Raw genomic sequence first — 11,115 nt, forward strand, 5'->3', positions numbered from 1 at the left:
TAGGTTAAAAAAAATTATTGTCATTTTATTGTATTTGAAATTTGGAATATGGTTAGTTTATATCTATTTTAATTCTAGATCTATTAAGTACTGAGAAGGAACAATTTTTTTGATGCAAACCTCTTTTAAAGTGAAAAAAATTGATCCCTTTTCGGTTTAATGGTTAATTATAATTCATTGTAATTGTAATTATTAACTTTATGTTTATTTTATTTAATTTTTTAATTTTTATTTTGAACCAGTCAAAATATTGAATAAGACATTACAACATTTTTACTAAACTGCACTATAGATGTTTCTTATTTTATTTTATTTTATTTTATTTTATGTTTACTTTTTTATTTTTATTATATTTTGAATAAGTCAAAATGTTAAAAAGGACATTACATTACAACAAATTTCTATTATACTTGGAGAATGTCTCTCAAGCAATATATATATATATATATATATATATATATATATATATATATCTTATAGGCGAAATGACTTTTTATGACATTTTGTCTAGTTAATTTTAACCAAAAATAACCAAAGTCATGTAGAGATTTTTTAAAACTTGAGTTTAAGTTGTTATAATTCAGGTGTCCAAGAGTTTTTCAGGTCATTGAATCCATTTATGCATTCAAAAAGGTATTTTAAAAAACAAAAAATCACATTCTTACTTTCAATTATATCATTTGATTCCCATGAAAAAAGTTATTTCATATATATATATATATATATATATACAAAGTGTATTAAAAAAATTGCCTTGCAAATCAAATTTCTAATAAAAATGTGTAACATAATGTAAGGTAACACATACAATAACAATAAATTATAATAGAAACAAAAGGGCTAAAAAAAATTGGAATAAAAGAAAATTTAATATGAATAAATAAATAAAAGAATCTTTAATATACACTGATATAAAAAAGAAAGGGAAATGAAAAAGAGAGAAATAACAAATATTAAAGAAAATAAAAATAGCATAAATTCATTTTAACATTAAATCTTTTAATTAGCTATATGTTTATATGTGTATTGTTAAAAAGTTTAAACAAATGTGTTGAGAAAAGCAAGATGCATTTAACAACATACTAAGAAGATATGGTGTCACATACTATGACTTAACATGTAGTCTTCTCCACGAAGCTCATTAAGTAAGTTTGTGAAAATGTAAAGTAAATGTGAGTACAAAGTTCCATGTTCAAATATGTGGTTGCTTATGTGTAGCCACATCTTCGAGGGTGTTGCCTTTCACTTGAGAATCATGGTGGTAGCAATTAAAACCGACCTACACGAGTACAAGACAAGCCCCCATTCTCTAAATATAAAATAATAAAATAAAATAAAAAGGAAGAAAAAAGAAGAGGAAAAAAGTTGACCTAACATGTGAATGGGGGTTGTCTCATAGTGAACATAGGGTGTTGCCAAGTAGATGGTTCGGAGATTTAATATTTAGTGGTGGAGATAAGGTGTTGTCATACTCATGGGTTTAGGATTTGAGATTTAGTGGTGGAGATAGGGGAAAATAAAAAACAATAACAAAAAAGAAAAGAAGAAGAAGAAAGTTGACCTAACATGTGGATGGGGGTTATATGGTAATGGATTTAAGATGTTGGAGTGGAGATAAGATGTTGCCATGTAGATGAATCAAAGGTTTAATATTTAGTGGTGGAGATGAGGCATTGTCATATTGATGGATTTAGGATTTGATGTTTAATGATGGAGATGGGGTGTCGCTATTTTGATGGATTGGGATTTGATGTCAATGATGGAAATGGTGTGTTGTCATGTTAATGATTAGGAGCTATGTTTAATGATGGAGATGGGGTGTCGCTATTTTGATGGATTGGGATTTGATGTCAGTGATGGAAATGATGTGTTGTCATGTTAATGATTAGGAGTTATAATGCTTACTGGTGGAGATTCGGTGTCACCATGTTGAAAACTAAGGCACAAATTTCAAAAAATATACAACACTAAAAATTAAACTTTGATATACTCTTTAATGTGAAAGTGGTGCATCTTATCACTTTGAAGTTGGCAATGTTAATATGTTGAGTCCAAAAAACCTCAAGAGTACTTGATATAAAAATATTTGTCAAAATTAAAATTAAGGAATTTAGACTTCTGTGATCCATAACTTGTTTAGATAATCTTCGGCAAAATCACATAATCAATCGTTTGTCGACGCGTTTCGAACCAACCAGTGTGGTTCATCGTCAGGACAAGATGAAGATCAAATCAGGCTTAGCTCGATTAAATAGAGCTAAGCCTGATTTGATCTTCATCTTGTCCTGACGATGAACCACACTGGTTGGTTCGAAACACGTCGACAAACGATTGATTATGTGATTTTGCCGAAGATTATCTAAACAAAAATTAAAATTGACAAAACTTTAAAAATAAATATTAAATTATGTAAAACATAAGAAATAAATTATTAAAAATATATAAAAAAATTGAAATAAAAATAAACAATTTGAAAAATTGAAAAATTATTATTATTATTATTTAATGTCAATTTGGTGTATGAGACCCGCTTGTTTGTGGGACAAGGGACCCACCAAATAATAATAACATTATTATTATCCAAATTTAAGGTCACTACCAAGCCGTGCACCAAATTGGTGCATGAGATGCCCTTGTTTGTGGGACAAGGGACCCACCAAATAATAATAATATTATTATTATCCAAATTTAAGGTCACTACCAAGTCGCGCACCAAATTGGTGCATGAGATGCCCTTGTTTGTGGGACAAGGGACCCACCTTTACGTAGTGATTTGACTACTTAGTCCATGAAGACGTATATACTCTACCCCTCTAGTTTTGAACTTGTGACCTCTCAAGAAGAAACACATGTTCTTAACTGTTAAGTGCACACTTACAATTAATTATTAATAATTAATTGTTATTTCATGACGAGATCTATTTTTTATTATTTTTAATACAAATAAATACCTTATAGAGCACCTTTATGTAATGTAACAACAGTTATGATGCGAAATTATTCCGGACACACTCTCTCTGTGAACCGTGTATGGTGTCACTCTCGAGTGGGTGAGGTGTTAGTGATGCGGCGGCAGAGAGCAATCACATGCTGGACGTACGAAGTTCGAATCTGGCGAAGTGCACTGGACATCTTAAAAAGTGTCCTAGAAGATCGCTTTTGCGCGCTTCACTGTCCATTTTGGTTGGACGAAGACATTAGAGATGGATGACATGTAGTTAACGTGTGTGTGTTCGGTGGCATCACCAGAAAGGAGAACATTAAAAGTTGGTCGCCAAAATGCCCCGTGAGTGGGCCCCACACATCACACTTCACGGGCACTCCCCTCCCTCTCTTTTCTTCTCGTGATCAAACAAATACCTCAATCTAAGGAATTGAAAATATATATTTATGTCCTCTCTCAAGCAACATGGTCCCCTTCATTTGGATAAATTTTCTTAGTAAAATACTCTTTAATAGTTGTAAGGTCTATGGTCCCCTTCATTTGGATAAATTTTCTTAGTAAAATACTCTTTAATAGTTGTAAGGTCTATGGTCCCCTTCATTTGGATATTTTTTTAGTATAATACTCTTTAATAGTGGTAAGGTCTAGTTTACAATATTAAAAATTTCAAATATGTCATGTTACAGGAGGCATTCACAATGATACCACTATTTTTAATAATATGATGAGATACTACCCATGAGGGTTGAAATGTCAGTTTATTTGGCATTTTTTTCTCTTTTGTTTTTACTATCTTTAATTTATTTGGCATTTTTCGCTTTTGTTTTTAATGTCTATCTATTAAATATGCTAACAGTAAAATTTGATGTTATTTTTAGTATAATATTTTTTAATAATTGTAAGGTCTGATTTACAATATTAAAAATTTCAAATATGTCATGTCACACGAGGCATTCACAATGATATTACTATTCTTATTAATATGATGAGATACTACCCTTAAAGGTTGAAATGCTAGTTTTTGGCAATTTTTCTCTTTTGCCTTTAATGTCTATCTATTAAATATGCTAAAAATAAAATTTGATGCGACATAAATAGTATTTGAGAAATATTTTACAGTTATAATTCTTTATATTGTCATTGTCTTAACCTCCTATAGCAATCAAGAAAATGATATAAAATATCTAATCAAACCATGAAAATCTTTTGTTGTAGTTTAAAGAAATGATTTTCAAAGCAAGCAAGAGATCTTAAAATCTAAACAAGGTTGCATAGCTAGTGTTCCTTGTCACTTAGTTTCATTATTGAACTTTGAAACATACTAACCAATTATTTTTTACATATATTGGATGGTTAGGCTCAAATTTAAAATGTTTTTTCCCCTTGTATTGTGGATTATGTGTAAAAGCATGATGTCCCCAGTGATTGTAAATATTTAATTACCGCAGTTTACTATTTAATTTATACATTTAAGATTTTGATTAAGTTATGCATAAAGCAAATGTTTGAGTGATAACAAATCTTGTAACTCTCACATGTCAAGTAGTTAGGATAGGTGGTTACTTATCCCTAACTACTCCCTTGAAGATTTATTCTCTAGGAAGAAATCAAGAGGGTATTGGTACCTGAGATGAGGAGAGGAGAAGTAAAGGAGATGTTTTCGTGTTGATATGTCAGACGGGTCCAGGACTTAAGATGGGTTAAGACCAAATAGTTGTGAAAGATAAGACTGTTAATCTTACAGGAAAGCATCTGTCATGTGAGCAACAACTCGGGGGGAGACTTTGCCCTGAAAGCGAGTCTCATGGTTGGGAGGAAACTTGTCAACTTATAGTTGAAACTTGGTCCAAGAGGACAACGGTAAATTCTACAAAAACTAGATAAATATTTATATCTTGAAATATGGAACATACCGTTAAAATTAAAATTTTGAATTTTGTTTGAAAGAAATAGATGAGTTATTTCAATACGATCGAAAGTTTGACTTTATAAGTATTTTAGCATATTAGCTGTCTAGGAGGTTGTGCAAAAAAAAAATACAATGGGAAAATTGTAAAAGAGATTGGGAAATATATATATATATATATATATATATATATATATATATATGAACGGAAGTTAGAAAAACAAGAAACTCACTGTAAATAATGAAATTGTTAGAAAACCTTATGAGTAAAAGAAGTCACAATCCTAGAAAGGAAATAGTATTTTGCAGACATTCCAGGAAAGAAAGTTCTTGTTGTAGGGTTCCATACTTTCATGACCTGTAGCTATTAAAAATAAGCGGAACCAATAGATTAAATTCTACAGCCAATCATGTTTGATGAGTTTATTCAAAAGGTAACCCGAAATAAATTCACCCTAAGAAAATATGGCAGAAAAGGAAATTATTACAAAATACCACGCGGAGTCTAACGCAGAAAAATAGAATATAACCCAGTTATGTATGAAAAGAAGACTAACATGTCCATGTTGTAGCAATAACAGAGGAAAACACATAAACACAACTCTTGTTAAGGCATGGTAAACCCCAACTGCGTAAGTAGAGTAATTACGGAACTCGCAAGAAAACATATAATAAACTTGCATAAAATACCAAAACCTTAAAGATGGGTTAACTGATTAATGCCTTCATAAACCAGAGAAGGTCGAGCCAACTCAAAATAAAAACCTTATAAGAACTTTTCCAAAACATAAACATGTGATGAGTAAGAATATTCGCACAAATAGATTATAATCAAGCATGCAAGGCATAGAGGTTCGGCATAACAAAGTTCTGATTAAATCAGGAAAGTCGAATTACAAAATCATTCGTCCACAACTGTCATAAGCTAAATGACAACTTGATTTCAAGGGAAACTAACAACCCATTTCGTTATTGCATACCCAAAACTTAATTTAAACAAAGACGACGGCTTTAGGAGCAGAGCCGAGAAATATAGTGCCTTAGACATCTATACTCTAGATTCAAAATAAGTATAGACAACAATAGACAAGTTCTATAACACAGTCTAAGGACTTATCAACAAACTAGCAAGTTAAGCCATTAAAACCCTTAAAGGCTTTGAACCCTACGTACCAAGAAATTCCCAGATTATATTTCACTTTACCTGGAGTTGGATGGGGCTTTGAGACTGCAAATCCACGGTCCTACACAGTGAGGTAGGGTCTCAACCCGGAGGGATCAATCGCCTACTGTTGGATGCCCTTGAAGAAATATAAGAAAAACAGAAAGCACTGTTAATTAGAAAGGAGGAGCTATCAAATGTCTAATGCAAAAATGAGAATACTAAGAACAAATAGACATCTCGTTACCTGGATGGGTATGTTGCGTGAAATTATTCTAAGAAAGGAGCACCAAAGTTGTCTCGATGAACTAATCACCCAACAAGCAGCCACGGAGGAATTGTGACTAAGAAAGGGAGGTATCGTCAACATCATGAAGAGACAAAGACAAACCAGAGAGAAACCCTGAAGCCATGAGCCGGAACAGGGTAGCTCTGCTAAACAAAGAGAGAAATGTTGAAATTTCCCGAGGATGCATCGAACAAAGGAATTAAGGCAAACACTCTTAGCCGTCCGATGGAGTTGAGTCATAGCGGACCATTGATGGGGCGACCATACCAATAAATTGATGAACAGCTGGAGAGCAACCAGAATCATCCAGAAGTCCGCTCTCGCCATCTCTTGGGGTTGGGAATCCAAGGTTTAATGTGTTAAGATATAGAATCATTAAACTTAATCATGCGAAATATGTATAACATTTGTTGAAAATAACAACAAGAAATGATAAAAATAGAAATGCTAAAAATAGCATTTCAGGATATACTCCAACTCTGTTGAAAATAGCATCAAGAAATGATAAAAATAGAAATTCTAAAAATAACATTGCTATAAATAGCATTTCAGGATATATTCCAATTTTGATTTGTCCTTGAATCAAAATTGAGAATTAAAATTTGAATTTAGTCTCACTTGATGTTTGAAAAATAATTAATTAATTCATCTTGAGTTAATTAGTTGGAGAAAATCAAACATGAAGTCTTTGTGAAGACATGTAACAGTTATCCCTTTGATTGAGGAAGTTATCTCTTAATTAAGGAGATAAGGATGAGTTGTGTTTGAGTTGTAATTAGTTAGCTCAGTTAACTGAGTTAAGTCTAGATAGATTAGTTCCAAACAGTTTGTGGAAGTGATTGTGAGTTCGGTTAGTTAATGCATGCATGCATGCAACTAGTGTACTTCAGAAAACTGAATATTCTCTCATAAATAACTCATGCATGTCAGTTCATACAGAGACCTGGTTGAGATTAAAGGAAGGGACAGTGTACTAGTAGTTGCTAGAATATTCCCATGTGAATATCTCTTGCATGCAGAAGGAATTCATTCCTTGAGGATTGTGCAGTTATTACAGAGGTCAGAGCAGTGTGTGAGGTGAGAATCGCACAAGTGGCAGCTGGAGGACCCAGGAGAAACTGCGCAAGGAAATTGCAGGCTTGGAGGAGGACTGAAGGAAGGCATATGTGTTGTCTATTCGGTCTATGAGCAGCAGTGAGGGATTGTATTCAAAGATGGATAGCTTGAGAGCTAAATCTTTGTGTAATCCAGAGATATTTCCACTTGTATGATAATACAGATAGCGGGGTTTTTAGCTGAGGCTTTCCCCAGAGTATTCTTCTGTGTTTCATGTGTAATTGAATCTTCTTCTCTGTTATATGTGTTCTGGTTGATCTTGCTCAAAATCGATTAAGCTTCCGCAAGTTTGATTATAGAAGTAGATTAAGTATTTTGCTTTAGCACATTGCATAATCAGTTTAATCTACAATGAGAATTTCTACACCATTATTACAGCCAATCAATACATAAATAATAATTATAATTTGTGTAGAATGTGTGTTAAGCAAAATGTTACATGTGGTCATATAATATCCTGAACCATAATACTTTATAGATGTAATATATCAAGATTTTGTTTATGTTTAATCTTTTTATTGTATTAATTATTTTTTTTATTAAGATATGTGACAAGCGGTATCAGAGCGCTCAGGTTGCAAAACTGAGACCTCTGGAACAAAAGAATAATAGTTTTTGTGATGTGCACAAAGACAGAGTAAAAAGAAAACAAAAGGAAAAGCAACCAGCATGAGGAGGACTAGGCTTACACCACACAGAACCGTAACAGAAACAAGACCAACATCCTTTCCAGAAGCCAATCCCGAGGTATGGGTGCAATTGGGAGAGGAGTCGCGTAATACCAATGTTACCATTTTCGAAATTGTGCAAGAATTAAAAGACGAAATGGCTAGGCTGCGGGCAGATAATGAAAAATTGATGCAAGAACAGGAGAAAATTATGAAAAGTTTGTCTGATAGGCAGAATCAACGGCAACCGATTCCCAGTCCCGAACATGGGAACTTGTCCAAAGAGCAAGAACTCAGAAATGAAAACTCGGATACAGAAAGGGCCAAAGAAAACTAAGAAGAGGAATCTAACAATGTATCGGAACACAAAAAGAAAAAATGACAGAAAATTGAGTTACAAGGTGAGTTTCGAAAGATCAAACCTCCCCTCTTTGATGGTGAATAGGAGGAAGTTGTTGAAGCCTGGCTTATCAACATGAATAAGTATTTCTAGTTGTATGAATATGATCATAATCTGAAGGCTCACTTAGCCATTTATCAATTACAAGGAAAGGCCACCTTGTGGTGGGAGGAGGTGAAGATGGTGCGAGGAGTTAGTGAGCAGAGTGTAACTTGGGAAAAGTTTCAAAGTTATTTTAAGGAAAATACTTAACTGAAAGATTTTATGATGAGAAGGCAAAGGAGTTTCATGACCTTCGATTGGGTCAGTTGTCTATCAACGAATTCATAACAAAATTCACATCCTTGTTGCGATATGTTCCTTACATACAAGAAGAGAAAGCAAAAGTACATAGATTTATTAGCAGTTTGTCGTTATTCATGAAGGAACGTCTCGAATTTGACAATCCGAAGACCATGGATGAGGTTATACAAAAAGCTCGTCTATGTTATCAACAAAGCAGACCAAAGGGTGATGGAGGAAAGAGGTGGTCTGGTAAAAAAGGAATTAAGTCTGTCTCTAGCAACAAAGGAAATAAGGTTGTTACCAGCAAGGGACCCCATAAAGGTCAATTAAACATAAATATGAATAAAAACCAGCCCAGATTCAAATTTCCAAGTGAGTCTAAAACAAATGAACAATCTGGAAAACAAAAGTGGAGATAGCAGCTAGACCCCCAATGCAATGTTGGGGATGTGGAGGACTACATTATGTTAAAAATTGCATGTACCGCAAGGGAACAGATCAAGTAGCACATGTTCAAGAAGCATCAATTGTGGGAGAAGTATCAAGGAATATTCCTAAAATCAATGCTACCCTCAAAGATCATCAAGTAGAATACCAACCAACAATGGTGGAATTCGAAGGTAAGATCTTCGACCAAACTGTATCTATTTTAATTGATCAGGAGCTACTTTGAGTCATATAAATCCAAAGGTGGTTGAGCATTGTCATTTACAATCTGTTAAATTTAAAAACCCTTGGCTAGTACAACACGCCACAGGGGCAAAAACAAAGGTGCTAGCTAAAGTCATCAATTGCCCTCTGAAACTAGCAGGCCAACCTATTATGGCAGATTTGAATGTCTTACCATTAGGGTCACATGATGTTCTAATAGGAATGGACTGGTTGGAGAAGCGTTGGTCCCTCATTAATTGTAAAGAAAAAACTATTAATTACATAGATGAAGAGTCTATGAGCTAAGAAATTAAGGGTATCCGAAGGCTACTGAAAATTAGACCTATAATAGCCTCCCAATTAGCAAAATGTATTCGAAAGGGATGCTAGATTTATGCTATACAGGTGAGGTGTATCAATTCAACAAAAAAAATAGGGTACTTTATAACATATACCTGTGGTACAAGAGTTTCCAAACGTATTTCTCGAGGAGATTTTGGGACTGCCTCCAAAGAGGAATATAGACTTCACCATTGAGCTGATTCCTGGAGCTGCCCTGGTATCCCGAGCCCCTTATCGCATGAGCGTACCAGAACTCACTGAATTGAAAATGCAGCTACAGGAATATCTTGATAAAAAATATATACGCCCAAGTGTCTCACCTTGGGGAGCCCCTGTACTCTTCGCCAAGAAGAAGGACGAAACCTTACGGATGTGCATGGACTATCAACAACTAAACAAGTTGACCGTTAAGAATAAATACCCTTTGTGTCATATTGATGAATTGTTTGACCAGGTAAAACGAGCGACTGTATTTTTGAAGATTGATCTTCGCTCAGGGTACCATCAAATTAGAATAAAAGAAGAAGATATAGCCAAAACAACCTTTAGGACTCGCTATGGGCATTACGAGTTCATTGTGTCACTGTTTGGGTTAACTAACACTCCAACAACTTTTACGTGTCTAATGAATAGCGTTTTTCATCAATATTTGGATAAGTTTGTACTAATCTTCATTGATGATATCTTGATTTATTCCCGAAATATAGAGGAGCATAAGGAACATCTACAAATTGTCCTACAAACCCTGAGGGAGTATCAATTGTACGCCAAGTACAACAAATGTGATTTATTTAAAGAACAAATTCAATATTTAGGTCATATCATTACCAAGGAAGGGATAGTTGTGGACCCAGAGAAAATCAAAACCATCATGGAATGGCCTGTACCAAAGAATGTAGCTGATATAAGATCATTCATGGGTCTGGCTGGGTACTATAGGAGGTTTGTGGAAGGTTTTTCCAGGGTCGCATACCCCATTACCTCTTTTGCAAAAGAAAGGAAAAATCTTCACTTAGACCACAGACTGTCAAAGAAGTTTTGACCAGCTGAAGAACTTACTTACTACTGCACCTATTTTGAGTATTGTAGACCCAAATACAGAATACATTGTATGTATAGATGCCAGCAAGGAAGGAGTAGGTGGCGTGCTAATGCAAAAAGGTAGAGTTGTAGCTTACGAGTCTCAGAAACTTAAGGAGCATGAACAAAAGTATTCAGCTTACGACATGGAGCTGACGGTAGTAATCCACGCATTAAAGATGTGGTGTCATTATTTGTTGGGTAAGACGTTTTTATTAATGACAGATCATCATAGTCTAACTAATTATTTCAAGCATCCTACTATGAATGCT

This window comes from Pinus tabuliformis, chromosome 5_1, assembly GCF_031772625.1.
Source record: "Pinus tabuliformis cultivar Carrire ecotype Pingquan chromosome 5_1, CPIR1, whole genome shotgun sequence".
NCBI classification, from domain to species: Eukaryota; Viridiplantae; Streptophyta; class Pinopsida; order Pinales; family Pinaceae; genus Pinus; species Pinus tabuliformis.